The sequence below is a fragment of the Myxocyprinus asiaticus genome, chromosome 33, assembly GCF_019703515.2.
Source record: "Myxocyprinus asiaticus isolate MX2 ecotype Aquarium Trade chromosome 33, UBuf_Myxa_2, whole genome shotgun sequence".
In the NCBI taxonomy this organism is placed as follows: Eukaryota; Metazoa; Chordata; class Actinopteri; order Cypriniformes; family Catostomidae; genus Myxocyprinus; species Myxocyprinus asiaticus.
In genome coordinates this window covers 14,952,161-14,977,530 of record NC_059376.1, presented here as the reverse complement: position 1 = coordinate 14,977,530, position 25,370 = coordinate 14,952,161, and the positions used below count along the sequence as shown (strand labels likewise).

The 25,370-nt window shown below is 40.9% G+C and overlaps 1 pseudogene; it reads left to right on the top strand.

The window, feature by feature from the left end:
- The first annotated feature begins 1,107 nt into the window (after nt 1-1,107).
- Nucleotides 1,108-8,403, top strand: LOC127424590 (cationic amino acid transporter 4-like; annotated as a pseudogene).
- The last annotated feature ends 16,967 nt before the right edge of the window (nt 8,404-25,370 follow it).

Genomic DNA, 25,370 nt, shown 5'->3' with positions numbered 1-25,370 from the left:
CTGTGGATATTATTATTTCTGGATTGTGCATTTAAATTCACAGTTTTGACCAAGTGTGTGGTCGCACTACTTTTTCTCTGCATCTGATTTAGAACAGGCGGAGCTGCAGATCTAACAGCTTTTTAAAAAATAAAAATTAGCTGTTATTTTTTATTCTTCCAGTCAAAATTTGCGCTGCAAAAATATATTACAGCTGTATATACTAATACACTTTGGCAAGTGACCATGGTATAAGCAGGATAATCCACGGCTAGGTGTGCGTTAAACGATTTTAAATGCTTCGTGTTGGGTGGTTCTTCGCCTCCATGTCATGCATTTAAAATCGTCTAGGGCTGGGAAATACATTGAATACCTACGATATAAGCGCGATGATTTCGCTAACAATATAAAATTCAACAATATCATGAATATCACGAAGAATTTAATGAGCCTTTTATTTGGCCGTTATGTTTCATAGTGTGCATCAGTAGAGTAATTTCACTATCATTCAGAGCTGTATAATTAATCAAAATAAAATCAAAATGGCGATATGATCATATGTGATTATTTAACTGCTAAGGCTGTGATTAAAGACAGATAAACATGGTCTGTGTGCGTTTCAGAATGAACCGGCGACGCACTGATCTGTGTGCATGCGCGGGGGCGGTGGGGCTCATGGGCACGTGTTTTTAGCACAGTTCACCTACATTGTGAAGTACTGCAGGTTCAAACATTCGTGCAATTCCAAACATTAGTAACTGGTATAAAGTTATTATACAAATCTATAAACGCGGAACAGTAAAGGAAAGTTTGACAGCGGTTCACAAGATGCAAAACTCAGAACTGTCAAACAAACATTGCATTTGCAGTGTCAAAATAAAAACCCCAGTTTAGGGTGAAGTAAATAGGACAGAAATATATTCCTTTATCTTTAACAAATCTTATCCTGAAAATAATAATAATTCAGTATTATATTATAATAATGAACTTGACTGGGTTCCACAGTAATAATTTAGTATGATGCAGTATTCATCTGGTTTCCAAAAAATAGGCTAAGTGAAGAAGTTTTTGCACACCTTGTTCATTCACAAAGAATTTTTTTTATTATTGTAAAAATATTTGAAGGTAAATAAGATTTGTATTAAGATGTATGATTGTTTGTTAAGCACAAGTATAAACATGCAAAGTAATGAAAATTATTACATTTTACTCTCCATTATGTTAATTTAGTAAAAAACTGTGGGAAACATGCCTTCATTTTTAAATAGATTTTCATTTAATACCTTTAAAATATTATTCTACTTGGCTACAATGGCTGTTTAGATGAAATGATGGTTCCTCTGATTTAAAAAAAAAAAAAAAAAAACACTTTTATGCCATTTCAGAGCATAAACATAATTATAGAGATATATATAGAGTATCGTCAATTTGCTGAAAAATATCAAGATATAATTTCTGAAGCCATATCACCCAGCCTTATATCAGCTTTTAGTTTTATTGCTGAAAGCGGATCTTATCAGCCAAAAATGTTCATATTGGTGCGTCATAATTATCTGTAAAATATTTAATATACTTTGTAGTACGTTGACAGCGTCAATTAAACTGAAATGGCAATAATGTCACATTAGGTAAAATACAGTTTTTTATTTCTTTAAATTTATGAGCAATTTTCTTTCTCTGAAATTTTCCACGGGCTCCCTAGCACCCACTCGTGGCACCCCGGGACCAAGTTTGAAAACCCCTGACCTATAGTATACCCTGGGTATTGAGCCCAGGGGAGAGGGAGCCTGTCAGCCCATTATGGTGTTCATTGTATTGCCTGGCCTGTTTGGTTCTGAAAATTCCCTGATCGCACACGTACATCTCCCAGACGTCTATTAGATGTGTGTGTTTAGATCTGTAAGATGTCTATTTTACATTGTTTGCTCATCTGCGATACGTCTATTAGACGTATTGTATCTGTTTCCTCTCAGATGTCTATTAGACATTCAGTAGATGTCTTTGAGATGTTTATGATGTGGAATGTTCATAAATCTGATCTTTTTAAGATAAGCAGATGTTTATTAGATTATGATGCTTTACAGATCAAAAGACCTGAAACAGACATCTAGGAGACGTATGTGTGCTATCTGGGTTATGGACATGATGTGATTTAGCTCTGTTCCACATTATCTTTCTCACCAACCCTTGGTTTTCTATCAAGATGGCGTCATGTGTTTCCAGCTGCTCTCCAGTGGTGAGGTTCTGTCAGAAGATGAACAGGCTAAAGACGTTGGAGGAGGATGTAATGGCAACATCACTGAAATGTTGTCTCTCCACAGTGGACTTTTCTCTGCTGGGTGTAGGTGGAATGGTGGGTTCAGGCCTGTATGTTCTCACAGGAACTGTTGCAAAGGACACTGCAGGACCTGCTGTAGTCATGTCCTTCATCTGCTGAGTTTGGCGCTTGTGTACCAGAGACAGGTTCCGCCTACATGTTTACTTATGTCTCTGTTGGGGAAATTTGGGCATTCCTCATTGGTTGGAATGTCATTTTGGAGTATATGATTGATGAAGTGGCAGTAGCTCGTGCGTGGAGTGGCTATCTGGACTCTATTTTCAATCACAGAATCCAGAACTTCACAGAGAGTCATGTGATGCGTTGGGACGTGCCCTTCATTGCTCACTACCCAGACCTCTAAGCTGCTGGCATTCTACTTGTGGCTTCTTTTTTCATTTCATTTGATGTTCGCGTCTCATCATGGCACAACCACATCTTCTCAGCATGGTGTTCGTTGCCTTTATCTTGGTGTTTGGCTTCATACTGGTGGACCCAGCTAATTGGAGTGCTCGAGAGGGAGGCTTCATACCCTTTGGATTCTCTGGTGTAATGGCGGGAACTGCAACATGCTTCTATGCCTTTGTTGGCTTTGACGTGATAGCAGCTTCCAGCGAGGAGGCCAGCAATCCTCAAAAGGCCATTCCTGCAGCAATAGCCATCTCATTGGAACTGGCAGCCTCTGCATATATACTGGTGTCCACGGTTCTTATGTTGATGGTTCCATGGTACTCGCTCGACCCAAACTCAGCACTGTCAGACGTGTCCTTCAGACGAGCATACAGCTGGGCTGGGTTCATCGTGGCTGTGGGCTCCATCTGTGGTGAGTAAGAGTTAGTTTACTTTATATATTAGAGTGGGATTCAAACATCTATTTGTGTACACTTATGAAAATGCCTCTATTTTGTATTTTTCTATTACTATTTTTTTTCCTCATTAAAATTTATTTTCAGCATAACTATTTAAGTGAAAAGTTTGAAAAGTTAACATGAATTTCAGAAGCTCTTAGTATTTGGTATGTCCCCCTTCTGTTTAATTACAGTATACACTCGAGCTTGCTTGGACTCCACAAGTTTGTGTAAAACCTGATGATTCATGTTATCCAGCATGATTTCAGAATGTTCCAAAGAGCATCTTGTGTGCTGCAATTGAAGCAAAGAAATCTGACCTTTTGTACTATAGTGTTAACACGGTCAATGTCAAAAATCTGCTTTCAAATCACTAAATTCTTTGTTTAGTGACCTAGAAATAATGCAGAATCTTTCTCATTCATTTTTGTATAATATTGCTGTGTTGAAACTTTTTCAAAATCCTAAAAAAAAAAAAACTTTGTTTATATCCAGGTTTAAGTAAGATTTTTTTGTAACACTTCACAATAAGGTTCCATTTGTTAACATTAGTTAATGCATTAGTTATCATGAACTAACAATTAATAATATTTCTAACAGCATTTATCTATCTTTGTTCATGTTAATTGGTAAAAACACAATTGTTTATTAATAGTTCATAACAGTTCATATTGCATTAACTAATGCTAACATATATACAACTTTTAATAAAAAATATATATTAGTAAATGTTGAAATTAACATTAACCAAGATTAACAAATGTTGTTAAGTATTGCCCATTGTTATTCATGTGAACAAGTTTAGTAAAATAATGTTAATAAATTGAACCTTATAGAGCTTTTTAAGTTGTAGTTCACATACCCGGAAGTTCCTCCTTTATTTGTTATGGTGATATAGATGGTAAAAGTTGTGTTGTTGTTAAATTTACTGAAGACAGACAATGAATTTTGAACTATTTCCTATCTAAGCCTATTGCTGTGTCCCTTTTTTTCCATCAAGCATGAACACAGTGTTGCTCAGCAACCTCTTCTCTCTCCTGCGGATCGTGTATGCCATGGCAGAGGATGGCCTCTTCTTTTCGGTCTTCTCCCGAGTCAGCCCTGTAACCAAAGTCCCTGTCATTGCCATTCTTGTGTTTGGCAGTCTAATGGCTCTCCTTGCTCTCATCTTTGGTCTGGAAGCACTGGTCCAGTTCCTCTCCATCAGCACTCTGCTTGCTTACACTTTTGTAGCGGCTAGCGTAATAGTGCTCCGCTTCCAACCAGATAAAAGAAGCGGTAGCTCAGGAGGAAATGGCATCAAGACAGATGTTTCATCCACACCTTCACTGAATCAGTCAGGGCAGCAGGTGGGCCCATCACCTGCAGCGAGTGAGGCACAGACCTTTGCTCAGGAAGGTGGAGAGCTGAAGGAGTATGAGTCCTTCTGTGATAAATTACAGCTGGTAGAGAGGCAGAAGGCAGTAAAGGAGAGACGGGCCCCTGGCATGCTGAAGGCCCGCTGGGAGCTGTATCTGGGCCACATTCTGGGAGACTGTGAGCCTGGGGAGGTGGTGACGTTCTCTGTGATTTTGCTAATGGTGAATGGATTGTCTCTTAGTGCTGTGTTGGTGTTTGATAAAAACCGGCTGCAGCTGCCGGTGTGGAGCTTCACCGTGCTGATGGTCATCTTTAGTCTGTTCTTTCTGCTCAGTCTGGGACTCATCTAGGTCCATGAACAGCAGCCCAATCAAAAGGTGAGTTAAAACTGCCATCACGCAACAATGATAGGTTAGTTTACCCAGAATTAAAATTCTGTCAATATTTACTCAACCTCATATCGCTCCAAAGCTGTATGACTTTTATTCTTGAAGTAAACATATGCAAAAAAATAAATAAAAAAAAATAAATTGAAAATAAAATTGCTTTCTGACATTTGTTTCATCATTCAGGTTCCTCTGGTGCCATTTATTCCTGGTTTCAGCATCCTGCTGAATGTATTTCTCATGCTGAAGTTAATCCACTCACTTGGATCCACTTCACTATATGGATTGCAGCAGGTACCTGTCCATCACTTTTCACCTCTCAAAATTATTTTATTATGTGAGAAGAAAGAGACAGTGGGGTGATATGAGAGACATGAAACTAGCATGGCAATGTAGGAAATCGGTTGCCTGGGACAATGGTTAAACAAAATATTTGACCACAGAATGCTGCAGTTGAGTATTCCAGAGATCCATATTCAAATTTAGAGTATGCATTGCAGCATAGCAGCAGAGGAGAGATGCACAGGTTAAGAACTGATCAATGCAATTATATCAGGACTGACAGAACTACCCAATCAGTTTCAATCATCAAGAAAATTACTGACGTCAATGAACATAAAACTCTTAAATATAGGGATGTCCCGATTCTGATTACCGGTATTGGAATTGGGTCCGATATTGCACTCACTAACTTGTAGTGTACACTATCTCGTATTTGTAAAAATGCTCTGACACCAAACACTGATATTTGTGGTTTAATAATCACAGTGGGTCACGTAGCGACCTGCTTTTCCAGGGGTGAGAAACTACCGTCAAAAACACACAGAAACTAAAAGGGTTTTTGCCATTTAATAAAAATAAAAGCTCCATTTAAATGAGAAAAGAAAAATAAATTAACATTTAGTCATTTAGCATTTAACTTTTATAGTTATGTAATATTATAGTACCAATACTAATAAAAAATAATAATAATAATAATTGTATTATATTCAAGCAATATCTCACATCTGTGATGCTCTGTTGTGCAGCACTTTATTTGACAAAATGAACTCCAATGTTGTATTTTGGATTGTGCTGTGATGATCTGTCTAAAAGTACTTTGTATGATAAAAATATGTTAAAAATGAATTGCTCTATTTTCATTCATTTAAAGCAGGCTCTTCAATTACTTTCTTGCGGGGGCCAGATTATCCAAATGAAAACTTGTCTAGGGCCAAACATTTTTCTGTATTTATCTTAGCAAGCAGTTTTATTGTAATGCTGCGTTCCATTCAAGTCGGAAAACCGGAATTTCCAACTTCCTTCTAGGAAAAGTGCAGTGGAATGCCCTTTGAAGACGGAATGCCAACTTTGAAACTCGTGCGGAAATATTCAACTATGATTTCGCCAAGATGCAGGTGTGTGACGTCACACATATGCCAGCATGCAGGGAGATGTACAAAGTTAATTATAAACACTCACTTTTATTAAATAATATCGATCAATGATTCTAAATTAATTCATTTAGTTATATTAAAGCTTGTTTAATAGACATTTGCAGATACCAGTGTTCAAAACATGGTAAATTATACTCTCTTTTGATAATCGTACACTTGTAGCACAAATGCTAGCATTGCAGCATTGTTTATCAATTGGGTTTCTAGGAGACATCTCTGGTGACAATCGAACACCTGCTAAGCTTATGGGAGTGCTGCAGATTTGTCTCCTTACATGTCATTTTCCAAGTGTCTGGCAATGAAATGCCCTTTTGATATCAAGTAGGAATATCCCACATCCGACTTTAAATGGAACGCAGAATAAGTAGTTTGTTAACATGAAAAACAAAACTGAATATCAATAATACTGTGGGGGTTTTTTTACATTAAAATCACAATATTCAGTTAAAAAAATTTCAAATATGCTCGCCTGTGCTGGTTCAGGTTTTGGAATGCATGAACGATGACAATGGCCAGAAAAACATAAATAAGTGTGCTCCAATCCGAATCTGTCGAAAGCTGAATGCTGTTGTATGCGATGCTGAGAGTTATAAAACTCACCGCTAAATGCTTATGTGCATGTTGCTGATTTTTGTTATATTTACCACAGAATTTTGCATAGAGAGTGTTCTGATGATCGGACTCTGAAGATTATTGACGAGCGGGATTTGGCCCTCAGGCCACCAATTGATTAGTCCTGGTTTAAAGTTTAAAGTAATTCATTTATTAGATGGTAAAAGTTTATTAAACTGTCAATTATAGGAGTCACGTGACGCTATGTGAGGGTTGATTGCTTGAAGGCGATAATATCATATACTGACTGCAAATATGCGCATATCTTGTTTAAACAGATGTAATAAACCAACCTCACACAACTTCAGCATCCTGTGGAGCACTCATTTATCTTCCTCTAAAGTGCGTATTTTGAGTTTCTCCTCAACAGTTTCCTGTCACTTGTCTAATGATAAAGGCAAATATAAATAAAACTTCTATTGTATACAGTCTGCAATCATGCAGATATCTCGTTTAAACAGATGTAATTCACGAACCTCACAAAAATCCAGCATTTTCTTCCCGTCGAGCGCTCATCTAATATCTTCCTCTGAAGTGTGTATTCTATCAGCCAGAATGAAAACTTCAGGATCAAATGTTCCTCTGATTCACAAATCATGATGGTCAGTGGTCACAATCCAAGCAGACAATCCAGGCAATTTAAACTGTCAGGAGATTGCTGCTGCTCGCGCTGGATACGCACGAGCGTGTGAGTGCAACCAAAGTCTTTCTAGCAAGTCAGTCCACTGTCGGCCATGTTTGGAACACTCACGGGAGACTATTTCCAGTCGTGAAAGTGCAGCTCCTATCTACTTGAATGGAGAAAGACCAAAATCTCCAAAACGGTTGGTCAAGATTATGATCAAAGAACATATTTCAAATCAGCAGTAAAATCTGACAACACTGGTATCATAAATGGTGCTTCTTTACCTCAGATTACACTAAAAGACTCAATTTTCCCAGGTTTTATAGCTAATGCACATGCGCGTTCTCAAGTAGATTGAAAGGCAATGTCTGTATCTAAAAGGTGATTGGCTCTTTTACCTGAAAGGCGGAACTTCCTTTCTACATCCATCCATTGACCATTGGCTGCAGTTGGGCGTTCTAATTTTCCCCACTAATTTTAATAGAAGTGGCCCGTCTCTGCTATATAGTCTCTGGTGCAACTCCAAAGTAAAACCACTATGAGTAAATGTCTTATTCACTATGCACTGTATGTACAATTGGTTACAAATGCCTTGTTGATGAGAGAGGTCAACAGAAAATGTCCAGACTGGTTCGAACTGACAGAGTCAAGGGTAACTCAGATAACTGCTCTGTACAATTGTGGTGTGAAGAATAGCATCACAGAATGCCATTCTAAGATGCGGGTTGGCGCTGTTTTGGCGGCACGAGGCGGACCTACACAATATTAGGCAGGTGGTTTTAATGTTCTGGTTGATCTGTGTATATCGGCAGGTTTGTCTACACTTGTGAGGGCCAATTGACCTTATCAGTAAAAACAAAAAGCTCTTAAATGGGTCAGATGCTGTTGATCTTCAAATCTAATCATGTGCACATGTTTGTGTGATGGTTAGGTTAAGGTTTAGGGGTAGAGTTTGGACATAGAAAATATAATTAGCCGGATATGAAATCAATGGAAGTCTATGGGAGATCACTAATATAATCAAACAAATCTGTATGTGTGTATGTGTTTTCTGCATTGTGGATGTTTTATAGTCCTACCCTTTAATTTATGCATTGTGTTCTGCATTGTGTCTGATTTATTAATTTTGATTTGACAAATAAAAAAATTCTCTGTATTTAGTATTTCCCATTAGTTTCCTATGGCAGGTCAATTTTGATCCGAACACCACAAGTGTCCCTTTTTTCACAACCACTTAGACTTATTGAATCAAGTCCAGAATTTTTTTTTTGTTTTGTTTTGTTTATTTATAGCAAGTGGTGAAAAAGTCACCAATTCTTGTACCACTCAGATAAAGAATAAACATTTTATTAATGAAACTAAAATGAAAATGGGTCAACAATGACCCGTGGAGTGCATGAAAAATTTGAATAAGGTAAATAAAAATTAAGGGGGGAAATGTTGCTTTCATTTTCATTTTTCCAATGATTAACTTTCTCTATGGTCTTGAGTATCAGATAGGCCCATTCATCTGAAAGTAAACAAGCTGACTTCTCTCTCAGAATGCTGACAATGAATTCTCCATATGGTTTAGATTTAGAGGCTTGGCATTTAGCAAGCAAAACCACAACCATACACAAGTTCTTCCTGATCTTGAACCTCTTCCAAAAACATCCAATTACAAGAGAGACATTTTGTTACATAATCAGTCTCCAAGAAGATTGAAATCTAAATTATATGTAATTTAAAAAAAAAACTGGATTGGATTTTTTGGGATTCTTTTTTCCAATAATCAATCACAAATAAAATAATTTATGATCAAATAAGCTTTGATTTATCGATTAACTCAAATTATTGATGAACTAAATCCACATCTGCAGAACTTAGGGAGTTTCATATCACATCACATCTTCAAAGTAAACTGGTGGGGGTATGTACTGTAAGTGCCGGTTTTGAATCAAACTAGTGTTCTACTTATAACCCAGTCATTCATAATGTCTAACCCTATGAACTTCAGCTTTAATGGTCTGCAAAATCTTAAGAACATCATTATTAACAATGTTACTATGAAACTTTTACTAACACAAAGACATTTGGAGTCTATTGACAGGTAGAGTTATTATTGTTGCGTGGCATTAGTAAAAGTGCTGGCAAACCAGAGTCTTCCTTAAAATAAAACAGCTTTGAGAACAAACTAACAAACTTTCGATAGTTCAATATCAGTCCATAGTTCAATATCAACCTGTCCTCTGGGTTCAGTTTCAATGAGTTGCCGTATATTATGTGACACTTGTACCAGTAACGCTGTATGTCTACCAATTTGGAGAAGTTTGCTCTGCCAATGATCCACCAAGCCAATGAGAGGATGGAAATATTTTTATATCATCAGTTTCTGGGCATAAACCTGTGATACAGTTTCTGCTGGAATAGCGTGCCAGTTATTAGGTTTGAGAATTTGATCATATACTTGTGAAATTAAATATTTACGTGTGCGTGCATGCGTGCACGTGTGTGTGTGTGTGTGTGTGTGTGTCCCAAGTAAAGTTCTGACAGAAATGAATAATAGAACTGTGAAATCTGTGAGGAAGTGGTTTGGCCTGAATTCAATTTCCACACGAGATATACATTTTCAAAGACAACAGTTAGGAGGACTCTGGGTCCATAATATAAAATGGACTTACTGTATGTGGCCACTAGACTGTCACACCTACTAAGAATGTTGAATTGTGATGACCAAGGGGTGAGAGAGATGGCAAGAGCATCCCTTGTTTTGAATATGCAGCAAAGGAAGGTGCAGTTGGCCAATGAAGCTGAAAATAACTTCAAATGGAAAGCTTGACACTTAGTCAACAGGATTTGGAGTTTGGTCGGACATGCTCTATGTAATAAGGCAGGAGTCACACTTAGGTGGCCACGCAGTGATAATGGAACCTGTGGTTTCCATGAACATGATTAGTGATGCAGATGTTTCTGTGTGCCACAATTAATATTGATGGAACAGCATGTGAAATGAATGTTAAAAACTGTATGAGAGTTAACTTAGATCAGTGGCAAAGACAACAACAACAAAATTGGTGTGGCCTTAAACTTCATGGGAAACTGGCCTGTCTTATATCTGCAGACCATACAGTGTCTCATTACATTCTGACATTCACAGTTAAATCTAGGCTTCAGGTGCTGCCCACTATGCTCAATCTCTCTTTGTGGTATCCTAGTAAACACAGTCCAAGTTGTATTATGCATAGTGATGAATGTGTTGTTGAAACCATGTCTCACATGTCCTTAACGCCTCGTGCGCGAAACTCACGCTTCCGCAATAGACATCCGGGTATTTGAACGTGATGAAATCATACAAATTTATACAAACAAACTCGTAAGAAATCATACGAAATAGCCAACTCGTAAAATATGTACAAATTTTCATGAGACTGGGTTGTCATATAAAACCTTGTAAACAACTAGGCATGATCAGACTTTTAAGGAGGTGGATGCACATTTCACTCTTCACTGGAAGAGGCCTTCCTTACTAAATTACTGAAGTACATCAGCTGTACATCAATTAGGGTATAAGCGTCAGTTTGCCTTGCAGTCCGGAGGAGGCGCTGTTACCTTATCTATATCCATAAATGACGAGAATAGTATATGAAATGTGTATATACAGTGACGCACAGAAATCTGCCTAATAAACCTTATATCTAGGGGGGTCTGGGAGCATGATCCCCTTTGAGATTTTTTTTTTGTTTTGTTTTTTTTTGCAAGAAACAACACCAAAGCGTTCAATTCTGGTGACTTTGTTATAAGCATTTATTTATTTTCTTGAGTATGAGTAGCATTCATGTAACTATTGGCTAAAGCATTGTTCCATTAACCATTTAGACAGACGCGTTTTCACGCTAAAAAAGCAAAACGCACCACAATGAATAGAGCAGAACACAGGTGTCTCCAGACGCGTTTTTTATCAGTTGAAGAAGTTATTTTTAACTTGACACAGAATCTAAAAATGTAGTGCTCCCGTGAGAGATGCTAAAAACAGTGAAACATGACGTAGTTGTCAAAAGACATCCATCTAGCCAATGTTTCTGTGGAAAACGATTGAAAAACAGTAGCCCGAGCAGACGCACAACACATTCAGTTTGAACAGCCCCTTGTTCACATGACACAGCACTAGCTGAAGTTTCTCAAAGTTACCTCTTAAAAAGACAGCCTTTTGTTTCAGTTGATTGTAGGTAAATTTCCATGTATCCAGCGTTATTTGTTCTCTGTATTTGTAAATATCCCGATACTGTTTTACTGTGAAAGAAACCGCTCCAAATGATTCAGTGAGAGAGCAGTCCGAACGAATTGTACTGAATCACGAATCGATTCAGACCGTTTTGCAAGCCTGTTTGGAAAATTCACTGAAAAGAACCGACTTGTTCGCAAATTGGGCATTGCTAGTTCTTTAAATCAGCCAACAGAATTATGGGACACATTTCATGATTGGTGAAATATTCTGAGAGTAAATATTTCTCAGGTCAGTCAGAGCGCTCATAGTATGCACAGTGCGTACGGCCGTACAGCTGCAGGTGCCACAGTGTACATACATAAATGTGAAATGAGTATGAAAACTGTTTTTGGTACTTATGGTAATGCTTGCAAATCGGTGCTGTAGTGGAGCTATGTCTTATGAGTCAGTGTCAGGACATGTGAATCGTCTTTTATTGACACTTACTGTAATTTATTTTAATGGTGATGTCAAATAAAGAATTAAACGTGTGTGTGTGTGTGTGTGTGTGCATGTGTGTACGCACATTCTGTGGTTCTCAGTGGTTCTGACTTCTCTTTAGAATTCACACAGCACACAAACAGGACTGTCAAATGTCAGATGTTCCCCTTCTGTCACTCACTCGACATTGTGTCGATGTAGTGACACTAGGGGTCGCTCTTGAGAGCCCCGATCACCTCAGATCTTTGAGAAAAGGCCAATGAGAATTGGCGAGTGGAATTTGCATGCCTCTCCCCAGACATACGGGTATAAAATGAGCTGGAATGCAGGATTCATTATTTTTTCTTCGGAGCCGAGCGGTTGTACTATCAGCGAGATGAATACTACTGCTGTTCCATTCACCTCTTAAGAAGCGTATGCTGTTGGATATACGGCGCATTTCCAGCAGCTTTCTCTCCTTCTGCACGACGAGTGCAGATTTCGCCCCTGGGCGCTTCGACAGCGCTAAAAGAGTGAATATTCTTGCTAAAGAGTATATTTTCTCTATTAGAGCACACACATTGACATTGAACGTCTTTTTAAAGACGCGTCTTTTTAAAGATGCCTTTCCGTCTTTGTGTGACTCCTGGATGCGGTCGTTATCTCTCCGCCTCCGACGGCCACGGGCGATGCCTCACGTGTCTGGGCACCGATCACACTGAGGCAGCGTTTGTGGATGGTTCATGTTCTCATTGTGAGGATATGACCATGGCAACGTTGTGGTCGCGGCTTTCCTTCTTCCGAGGGAAAGCCACTCTAGCCACCCCCCGCGCTGTGCCTTCTACCCATGGGTGTGAGGCCGGCCCGACTGGCGCTGGAGGCGATTTGGGGAGTTCAGTGGGTGCAGTCTCGCCGGGTAATTCCCCGTGAACCTCCTGTTCCCCAGCATGCTCGTTTGCTCCAGTCCGATTCCGAAATGAGACCAGCCCGTCTCATGGCCGGCTTGACGTCTCTTTCGGGGCCCGCGAGCAGGATGAGTCTTTGATTGCTGCATCGGAGATCTCATTGGCGATGTCGGATGCCGAGAACTCGACTGGTCTGTGGAGAGAAAACATAGAGAGAACTCGCCCAGTCTGAGGCCGATGCAGAGCTGACCGCCATGCTTGCCCGGGCCGCCGCAAGTATCGGGTTGGACTGGAACCCTCCAGCCTCCCCTGAGTGTTCGCGGCTTCATGATTGGTTCCTGGGTTCAGGGCGCCGCTCATGGCCACGCCCCCCCGTCCCCTCTCACTACCCTCAATGGCGGGGTGGTCCATGGGTACATGGAGGTCCCTCAGGTGGATTAGGTGGTTGCGATGCACCTGTGCCTGCAAAACGCCGCCACCTGGCGGGATTGTCCGGCGCTCCCCTCCAGAGCCTGTAGGACTACGTCATCTCTGATGGCCAAAGCCTACAGTGCCTCTGGACAGGCCACCTCCGCCCTGCATGCCATGGCCCTCCTGCAGGTATACCAGGTCAAGGCACTAAAAGAACTGCACGTGGGTAGTCCTCATCCCAGTGTGCTGCAGGAGCTGCGTTCGGCGACCGACCTCGCCCTCCAGGTGTTGGAGGTCACTGCGTGAGCACTCGGGCAGGCGATGTCCACCTTGGTGGTCCAGGAGTGCCACCTGTGGCTGAATCTGGTCGAGATGAGGGACGCAGACAAAGCACGCTTTCTCAATGCGCCCATCTCCCATATTTTACTTTTCGGCGACACCGTTGAGGACTTCGCCCAGCAGTTCTCGGCAGTGAAGAAGCAGACGGAGGCCATCCAGCACATCTTGCCCCGGCGTGGCTCAAGATCCCGCACCCCGTCTGCTCGCCGAGGGCGTCCCCCTGCGGTGGCGAAAGCCCAGACAGCTCCGCCTCAGGCCGAGCCTAGCTCTCGTCCCCAGCGTAGAGCCCCCCGCAGGAAGCTGACGCCTCCCGTCATTCTGGCCGGCACGAGGACCTGTAAGGTTCACAAGTGCCCCTGAGATGGATGACCCAGGGAGCGAGATGTCCGCTACGGAGCTGGTATCCAGACCACTCCATCCCCCGCTGGAGGGCCAGGAGGTAAATCCTTTGTTTCCTTTTCTTGTTTGTTCGCCGCACCCCGAATGGGCTGCGGTACCCAAATTGTCAAAAAAAGAGTGCTTTCCTCACTCCTTGGGTCACATAATCAGTGTTCACGGCCGCCAGACACCGAGCATTCACAGCCAGGGCCCCGCGAACGCGGCCCCCCACCTTCTCGCGCCCGGCCGCGCCACACCTACGGCCAGCCTGTTATGACGAGTCTCGAGGACGGCCCAAGAGGCCAGGGCAGTGATCAAGAGTTGCTGTGCGCGCACAGGGATTTGGTGCTCAGGCACCTCAGCTGTCTAGGGCTTCGGGTCAACTGGGAAAAGAGCAAGCTCTCCACGGTTCAGAGCATCTCTTTTCTCAGCATGGAGTTAGACTCGGTCTCGATAGCGTGCCTCACAAGCGAGCACGCACAGTCGGTGCTGAACTGCCTGAAGTCATTCAGGCGGAGGACAGTGGTTCCACTGAAACACTCCTGGGGCATATGGCTTCCTCAGCGGCAGTCACGCCGCTCGGGTTGATGCATATGAGACCGCTTCAGCACTGGCTTCAGACTCGAATCCCGAGATGGGCATGGTGCCATGGCACACATCGCATAGCTATCACGCCGTTCTGCTGCCACTTATTCAGCCCTTGGACAGACCTTGCGTTTCAAGGAGTTCCCCTACGGCAAGTGTCCAGACATGTCGTGGTCACCACAGATGCCTCCAAACTGGGCTGGGGCGCCGTGTGCAACGGGCACGCAGTCGCCGGTTCCTGGTCAGGACCGCGACTGGGTTGGCACATCAACTGCCTAGAGTTGCTGGCTGTACTACTCGCCCTGCGGAGGCTATTGCCGTTGATCCAGGGCAAGCATGTGTTGGTCCGGTCCGACAACACAGCGACAGTAGCATATATAAATTGCCAAGGTGGCGTATGCTCTCGTCGCATGTCGCAAATCGCCCGCCATCTTCTCCTCTGAAGTCAGCAGCGGTTGACACAGTCTCAACGCCACAGCGGACGTGCTGTCGCGGCAGGCAATGCTCAGCGGAGAGTGGAGACTCCACCCCCAGGTGGTCCAGCTGATTTGGAGTCGATCTGGCAAAGCACAGGTAGACCTGTTCGCTTCCCGGGAATCCTCCCACTGCCCGCTCTGGTATTCCCTGATGGGAGCCCCCCTCGGGACAGACGTGCTGGCACACAGCTGGCCCCATGGGCTGTGCAAATATGCATTTCCCCCAGTGAGCCTTCTTGCACAGACCTTGTGCAAGGTCAGGGAGGACAAGGAACAAGTCACCCTCGTGGCCCCATACTGGCCCACTCAGACTTGGTTGTCGGACCTCACGCTCCTCGCGACAGGAAGGACCTTCTTTCTCAGGGACGAGGCACCCTCTGGCATCCGCGCCCAGACCTCTGGAATCTCCGTGTCTGGCCCCTGGACGGGACGCGGAAGGTCTAAGCGGTCTACCACCAGCAGTTGTAGACACAATCACTCAAGCCAGAGCTCCTTCTACCAGGCAGCTTTATGCCCTAAAGTGGTGCTTATTCATGAATTAGTGTTCTTCCTGAGCTGAAGACCCCCAGAGACGTGCAGTCGGGTCAGTGCTCTCATTTCTGCAGGAGAGGCTAGAGGGGCGGCTGTCCCCCTCCACCTTGAAGGTTTATGTAGCCGCTATAGCGGCTCACCACTATGCAGTCGACAATAAGTCCCTGGGACAGCACGACCTGATCATCAGGTTCCTCAAATGTGCCCGGAGGCTTCATCCTCCCAGGCCATGCCTCTTCCCCTAATGGAATCTCACCGTGGTCCTCCTGGGCCTTCGGAGAGCCCCATTTGAGCTAATAGAATCAGTCGAGATGAAAGCCCTCTCCTTAAAGATGGCCCTTCTGATTGCGCTCACCTCTATCAAGAGGGCTATGTGCCCAAGGTTCCCACGACCCCCTTCAGGGATCAGGTGGTGAACCTGCAAGCACTGCCCCGGGAGGAGGCAGACCCAGCCCTGCCATTGCTGTGTCCGGTGCGTGCTTTGCGCACCTACTTGGATCGCACGCAGAGCTTTAGATGCTCTGAGCAGCTCTTTTGTCTGCTTTGGTGGACAGTGGAAAGGGAACGCTGTCTCCAATCAGAGGCTTGCCCACTGGATCGTGGACGCCATTGCATTGGCCTACCAGACCCAGATCGTGCCCACCCCCTTGCGGGTTCGAGCACACTCTACAAGGAGTGTGGCATCCTCGTGGGCACTGGCCAATGGCACCTCTCTAGCAGACATCTGCAGAGCAGTGGGCTGGGCAACACCCAATACTTTAGTGAGATTTTACAATCTCCGGGTTGAGCCGGTTTCATCCCGTGTTCTTTCAGGTACGAACAGGTAGAGTTCAGTAATACGGAACAGCTGGCCGAGTGTATCGCTTGCGTATAGTGCCTTTCCCCTCCCCTGAGGTGAAAACATGCGCTTTTACCCCCAGTCTAGTTCATGAAGTCGTGGACCCTGGATGTCCTTCCTCCCTATCCCTATGGTTCGCAAACTCGGCGGAGGAGTTCGCAGCCAGCTACACTATGGGATCTAATATGCCCTGTACTGGGTTAGGTGCTCCACAGGTGCCGAATACTCCCGTAACGCCTGTGATGTATATTCCGCGGTACGGACTCCCTGTGGGTGGACCCGTGTCTCCCTTTGGTAGAGCTCTTTCTGCCCCCGGTTGCTGTGTTTGTAGAGTCCCCCCCCCCTTTCGTGATGGGACTTACCACCGCGCCTCTTCCATGTGCGGCTGCTGAGCCCATGTGTCATATTGCCACATGTTGACCTACCCTTTTGGGCAGGATGTGGTCTCTGTGGGGTCTTTTCCCCTTGAAAGAATAGGAAAGGAAAAGAACACCTTCCCCGATGCGTATGATAGCGTTAGATGGCCCAAGCTGAATTTAATACTCTGTGGAGAGAAAACATAGAGAGAAAAGGCCGCGTCTGGCACGGCCTGCTCCCATGCTAGTTACGTCGCTTCCCCCCCTCAGGGATGTGGGGAACTACATGACGTCTTTTGGGGCATTGGGGGAGGTTACGTGCAGTCTGATGCATCTGCTATAATGCACGCAGCAGCTTGTTTGCACCTGCATCGGCAGTTCACGTAACACGGTTCAGCTGTTGTGGCGTTTTTCCATAGGGACTCCTAGTGTCACTACATTGACACAACATCAAGTGAGTGACAGAAGGGGAATGTCTCGGTTACTGTCGTAACCTCCGTTCCCTGATGGAGGGAATGAGACGTTGTGTCCCTCTTGCCACAACACTGTACTAGCTGCTGCAATGGCCGGGACCATGTCTTGGCTCCTCAACACAAAACCTGAATGAATCCTGCATTCCAGCTCCCTTTATACCCGTATGTTCGGGGGAGTGGCATGCAAATTCATTGGCCTTTTCTCAAAGATCTGAGGTGATTGGGGCTCTCAAGAGCGACCCCTAGTGTCACTGCATCGACACAACTAGTGAAATAAAATGTCTCGGTTACTGTGTAACCTCCGTTCCCTGATGGAGGGAACAAGACGTTTTATTTCACTGATCTCTTGAGATAAAAACGCTTTTTTTCAGAGAATTTACTTTTATTCACGTCATAACTTACTACTTACTGTCATTTGTGTCATCTCCGTCAGACACACTAAAAACCATGCTATTTTAGTTTAATCCATCCAACAAGAGTGTAAAGTCTTTAATTATTTAATAATAGTGTTCTGTAAAGGAGGTAAGTGATAAAATACTAAATAAAATTCTATCCATTTTTGTCTGTTTTTACACTGTTCTTGAAAATTCTAACGGAGTTGACAAAATTGAATATTTTTCCATCTTAACCATGTGTTGTACACTGGAGCCAATTTATTTTATTTTTTTTTTGTCAGTTGAAGCTGCCTCTATAACCTAAACTAAAATGCCAAAATGTATCCTACAATTCCAATAGAAATTATCATAATGGGAATGTCGAATGAGTTGATGCAAAGTGAGGACACAACTTTGATCAAGGGCATAGATTTGGCTTGAACATTGGGGGGGTTGCAGCGTGAAGCAGTTTCCATTGATCATGGTATCAATATTGGGGGGGTGGGGGGAGGGGGTGATTCTTGCTTGTTTTGATTATTGGGGGGTTACCTCCCCACTGGAATCTACGCCCTCGATTTTGATAGACAGTTTTTAATGGAAAATATAATTTTTAAGTTTAATTTATGTATTGTTTGATATCTAACAGACCCCCAGCTTTCATTTGATATTTATATTTATGAATTTGTAGCATTTTTCAAACACTTTGTTTGGCAGTTTAGCATTGTGACCTCTTGCTGAGGACAAGTTAAGTTACTTGTGTATAGAGAAATAATAATGAAATTGCTTAAAAATATAAGTAATAAATACCCTGAGTATACACATTTCCTTTAGATTTAACTTTTCCAGTTTTTTTTTGTTATTATGAATTTCTTGATTTTTAACATAAAGATGACTTTTCTATGTAAGACATGTTTTGTCCCTTATCTCAAGAATCAGTGAACTACATTAACTATCAAATGTCATCTCAAGATGGTTCCATGAACAGGAAACATGACAATGGCTGTGTCTCATTTGGAAGGATGCGTCCTCCGGAGGTCGCATTTGTCGGTCGCATGCGTCATCGAGGCTGTCTCGTTTCAGAAAAGCGAGTAGGACACTTCGAATGCAGCCTTCGAATGCGACCTTCTTTCACGGAATTCGGAGGATACATGAGGTGTATCCTTTGTGGGCACTCACAACCCACACTTCTTTGCTTCAACGGAAATGTCTAAAGAAATGGCGCCAATTTGCCCGTAAATATTATGTTCAAACGCAAGTAATGTTAATTCCCAAGTTGAAGTACCTCAGTAGATGGGTGCAGAGTATATAATATGTATAATTATGTTAATATATAATTAAAATAAAGTATTAGACTAAAAGTACACCTGTAAAATCTATTTTCTTTTCTCTTTACATCATTATAACTCTCCTAAAATGTACCTCATATATTCCCTTCTAAAGGGACTTTGTTCCCTTCTCACTCAAAGCGCTCGCGCGTGTTAAAGAGTGGCGTGCTGTCATAGCAACCATGTTACATTCCGTTTCCGTTTGTCCTACGAAGGCGTCTCATTTAAACGAGGATTGTTTAAAGGAGGACACTCTGTATACTGCAGCCTTCAAAGGACACATCCTACCTAGCATGCAGCCTTCCAAACGAGACACAGCCAATGAGTGTCGTCCAGTAGCCTCCATGGTCATCAGATCTCAATCCAATTTAGCACCGGTAAGAACAGCAGAATTGCAGCATGTAGCCAACATCTCAGCAGACAATGACAATGGAACCTTATGTAACCTAATAGAGTGAGGAATATTTAATTTCAATCTTAAAAACAGTGAAAAAAGATTGAAGACCTTTGGTTTTAGATTTATACACAAATATATAAAGACAATCATATATGTAAAATTGATGTTCACTTTTAAATGTGTAACATCACACTTTTTATTATTATTTAACTGGCAGATGCTATTTGTACCCTGGTGCAAATAATGGTATATGCTATTTACACCCCAGTGCAAATAGTGGCAGATATTATTTGCACCCCAACCCCAGTGCAAATAATGGTAGATACTAATTGCACCCTGGTGAAAATAGTGTCAGATACTATTTGCACCCATATTTAAATACTAACATACAGTATGGCATCACTGCAGTGTGTTTGTGTTAATTTAGAGTCCCACAGACAAACTATATTAACCTTTACCTCTAAACCTAACCCTAATCTTACCTTAGAAATTGTTTTTTTACAGTAACCATGGTTTCACGCACGATCAACAGACCCCGCCTCCGGATCAAACCCTTCTCTGCACTCCCCGACATTCACCATGACCAAATCACTACGATGAATTCAACATTTATATTCATTTTTATCTAGTACTTTAAGTAGTATTAAAGGAAATATTAAGATTGGAAACAGGAAATCGGATGGGAAAAAGAGTGGGACAAAATGCGGATTGCACCTAGGACAACAGTACACATTCACACACCGTCTTTACACCCCACGCCACTGCAGCAACATCTGTTGGTTAGTTATTTTGTATATTTCTGTGGTTCCACCAGACTATCAGGGTGTAAAAAGCTGCCCTGTGTGGCAGATGCTACTTACAATGGGGTGCAAATACACACTCCGTATTTAATTTCACCCCCCTGCTGACCATAATGCTAATAATATAGTAGTAGAAATATATAGGCTGGTACAGGGGTCTTCATCAATTTTCAAACCAAGGACCCCTTGGTGGGTCGAGAGACAGAGCCGGGACCCCGTTACATATTGCATTAAATTCAGAGTTGCGTTTTATGCCTAATGGTAGGCTACCATATTATTGTATGTACGTACTTTATGATGTTTATATTGCAAAGCTTTTGAAATAATAATTAAATAATGTACAACAGGGGTCTGCAACTTTTCTAACATGAAGTGACATTTTTCATTTTCCTTGTTAATCACTGTTCTATACCACCTCCTTAATAAAAAGAAAAATACAGATAGATAGACAGACAAACAGACTGTCCATGTAGAATTTTTTTTTTTTAAGGTTATTAATATGGAGTCTTTATGTGAGAGATCAATTTTATACATATTTTTTCAATTAAATTTCATTAGGTACACATAATATAGTAAACATAATTTCAGTTTCAGTTCATATGACAATAAAATCTAAGTAAATAGCAACATGTTTTTGTTTGTTTTTAAGTAGAACACAAAGTTAAAAACGTATTTCCATTGTGATCATTGATAATAAAATTTTCCTCCATCTCTCTGGTGCTTAAATTTTCCTGCTGTGCCTCTACATAAATGTACTCAACTGTGTAAAAGTACGTAACTACGTAAATGTGTTGGTTATGTAAAATGACCAGTCAGTGCATCAGTCTGGTTCTGGAACTAAAAAGCCCTTTCATTTTTTCCATAGGCACATTCATTTTTAACAATATAACTGATAAACCTTGAAAGACCATGAGCTCTGTCGATTGTTAATCGATGGTATATGCTTCTGTTAAAGCCATCAGTTTGTTATTTACAACGTATTTTTTAGAAATCGTGTTAATATAAATCCTGGTGAAGAACTACACTACCCATGATCCAGCAGAGAAAACATCCACCAATTAGAGAATTGCCTAATTAGAGAATTAGAGAAATGCCAGTCAGACTTTCTATGTGCAAGTCATTGAACACATTTACATGCACACCAGTACACTGATTACTCCCAAAAATTAGCTTATTTAACATATCCGACAAAGCAAGAAATCTCAATGACATTTTAAATAATCACGTTGTTCTCTGCTTTTGATGTCAAACTGTGAAGAGGCATGTGCACAACACATGGGCACATTGGGTAAGCCGGTAAGAACGCCATTTAAGGTGTTTATAAGCAAAGCAAAATCTACACGTGTCGATCAGTTTATTCTTACGCCGTTTATGACTTTACATGTTTTTAAACATAACCGCACACATTGTTGGCTTATTAAGCATAATCAGTGTAAGAACATGCATGTAAACTCTATGAACGCATTTACATTCACGTTCTTATCCTTCTTTATCTGTGGTCCGATGAAGACACCGGCTTTGACCTTTGCCTCAGACAGCTTAGGGAAGAAGTCTTGAAGGTACTTGAAGGCTGCCGACTCCTTATCTAGAGCTCTGACAAATTGTTTCATAAGGCCCAATTTGATGTGCAGTGGTGGCATCAGCACCTTCCGGGGGTCCACCAGTGGCTCCCACTTGACGTTGTTCCTCCCCACAGAGAACTCGGTCCACTGTGGCCAGTCTCGCCTGTGGTAGTGCGCCTTGGTGTCCCTGCTGTCCCAAAGGCAAAGATAGCAGGGAAACTTGGTAAAACCACCTTGGAGACCCATCAGGAATGCCACCATTTTGAAGTCTCCTATGACCTACCAGCCATACTCATCATACTTCAAGGCGTCCAGCAAGGTCTTGATGCTGTTGTAATCCTCTTTGAGGTGCACCGAGTGAGTCAGGGGAAGAGACGGGTACTTGTTACCATTATGGAGAAGCATGACTTTGAATATTACTTTAGCATAAATACATGTTAATTTGGATTCATATGTTGTTTTTTTCTGACTTTATGTGAACAAAAAGATACAAATTCACCCGTTTTCTCAATGGAAATATTTCAAAATGTCACTGTCCTGGTCACGAAAGCAAAGTTTGTGGGGAATAATTTTCTATACTTTTGAGGCATAAGCAATTAGGAAATAACACGTACTACACAGGAACCAAAAAATAAATATATATATATATATATATATATATATATACATATTAGTTTTTTTTTTTTTTTACACAGGGCTATAGATTGATATTGAACTCCTGTGAAAAGTTTGCTAATTTGTCCTCAAAGAAATTTCATTTTCTTTCATTTTCTTTTTAATTTACTTTTAATAGCTTCACATAATATCTCTACCAAGTCAACAAGCTTCAAATGTCTTTGTGCCAGTAAAATGGGCATAGTGACATTGCTGATAGTGGTGTTCACATACTTTGCAGACAAGATTCAAGCTGAAGTGCATAGAGTTGGATATTATGAGTAAACAACCACCAATTTAACTTGAAAGATTGTTATTCAGGTTTTTATTTGTTTTAAAACTGGATTATGTCATTAAAATTATGATGTGATATGAAACTCCCTCTGGAGAAGTGCAGAGACTGTGGATTTAGTGTTTAATAAAGTTATGATGTAGTGCAGTATCTTATTATCCAAGTAAAGTTACCTTTATTTATGAATAAACTTTACATTATTACCTTGTCTCAACAAAAACATGTGTTTGTTTTTTAAAATTGCTTATTATTTAGATTCCTTTAAATTATATTTAAGCGTCAATCTCCTTAGAGACTAATTATGTAACAAAACGTCTCTCTTGTAATTGGACGGTTTTGAAAAATGGTTCATATTAAACCAGTTTATGGTTGTGATTTTGCTTGTCAAATGACAAATCTCTGAATCTGAACGATTATGAAGAGTTCATTGTCAGCATTCAGTGGGAAAAGTCAGTTTGTTTGCTGTTTGATGAGTGGATCTACCTGATCCTCAGGAACACAGAGAATATGAAGTAAAGAAAGTTCATTAAAAAAATAAAAATATTCACTTCTGTAAAAAGCCTTTTATTTATTAAAAGGTATAAAAACCTTCACATATTTTAAAATGTAATTGTTCAATCAGATTTTATTTTTTTCCAAAACCCTAAATGTTAAAAAGGTAATCTGAGACTAAATATTATTATTTTTTATTATATTATGAGTTTCATGAATCACAGTAATTTTCAGTTGATTAGTGGACCCTAGGCCCTTTTAGCATTCTTATGTACAGGAAAGTATCACTATACTTTCACAATTCACAATACTAATGGGGTATATACTATAAATGTATACAATTCATTCAGTATATACTATAAATGTATACAATACATCCATGTGCTTATATATATAATTTATATATATAATTTTAACTTATATATATAATTTTATTTATTTTTTTAGCCGTGTTGATAGTGCTATTGCTTACTTTACATGTCATGGGGGCATATAAGGAAAAAAATAGACTGTTTGATTATGAGTTTCAGAGAATGCAAAACTAAAACACCCCGCCCCCCCCCCCCCCCCCCCAAAAAAAAACTAAATTTTTGTAACACACACACACACACACACAAATGTTACTAACATAAGTGGACAGCAGGGGAAAAAATGGTTATTAAAAAAACAAACATGATATTATCCATTTAAAAGTGATTTAAAATCTATTTTACATAAGTGATTGCCCTTATAAATATATGTATAAATAATTATTCAAAATCTAAAACCAAAGGTATCTTCATTTCTGCACTGCTTTTAATGATGAAAGAAAATATCCTTCACTCCATTAGACCACCAGCTTTCTATTACATAAATATTACAGAAACACAAGCCAGTTTGGAGAATTCCCCTGTGCAGTTGAGTGACTTGACAATATCCAGTGAGAGTAAGGTGATTTTACTATGTCATCAGTTACTAGGAGGATTGAAGTTGGTCATTAAAAAAAAAATCAATTCAATACTGAATTGAATGTTAAGTGTTAGATTTAAAGTGTCATAAAAAATAGACAATATTTGAACCCAAATTAGGCTATGGTATAAATGTATTTCAACAAACTATTACAAAATGTATATATAATTTGCATTTATATTTCATACTCTGATGTCATTTATAAATAAAAATGGTCTTTTAAAAGGTCTTTCTTGGACAAAGTTTGTCCTGCTTTTGACCTGCAGTGACACCCTCACATCCGTGGTTTATCTGGCTAGCTGGATGAGTTACTGGAATAAACTATGATTCTTGGCATAAACAAAGATTAAAGCAAATTTAAGAGAGTAACATATAAAAAAATAAAAATAAAAACATTTGTAGCCACATTCAAAGAATGGGACCCTGCTCATAATGATGAATTCATTATTTACTTCATCTTGAATTTTATGAGGGCTGTTTAGGCTGTTACAAGAAAGGTTTACTAGTACAAAACATTTTAAGCTTCATGGCTTGCTGAAGTTGCCTCGGGTCCTGTTCAATGCCCTGCTTTAATCAATCTAATGTAATGTAATGTATTACAGAACTTCTAATCATGATCATTCTACTATGCATGCTAGTTCAGTTTTTCAAACAGATTTAATTAGAATATTTGCATTGAGTTGTCTGAGACAAATGCATTCTTGTGTTCACTGGAAAGAGAACTTCCAAGGGCCCCAAGCAGTGAACATGTATGTACTTGTATGGAGCAACCGCGGCTCATGTACATGGGCAAGTTGGGTGGTGCCCCACCAAAATATGAAACCACATGAGAACATAGATCCATTCTAGAAACCGCAAATAATGTAATGTATCAACACGTAAATATGTTCAAAATGCAGACACATGTATTTAAAAGCAGGCCTCATAAAAAAATTTTTACAGCCGAAACCTCCTTTACACTTTATATGATAGCAACAAGCATGTGAGGCAGGGAATCTGCAGCCCACCA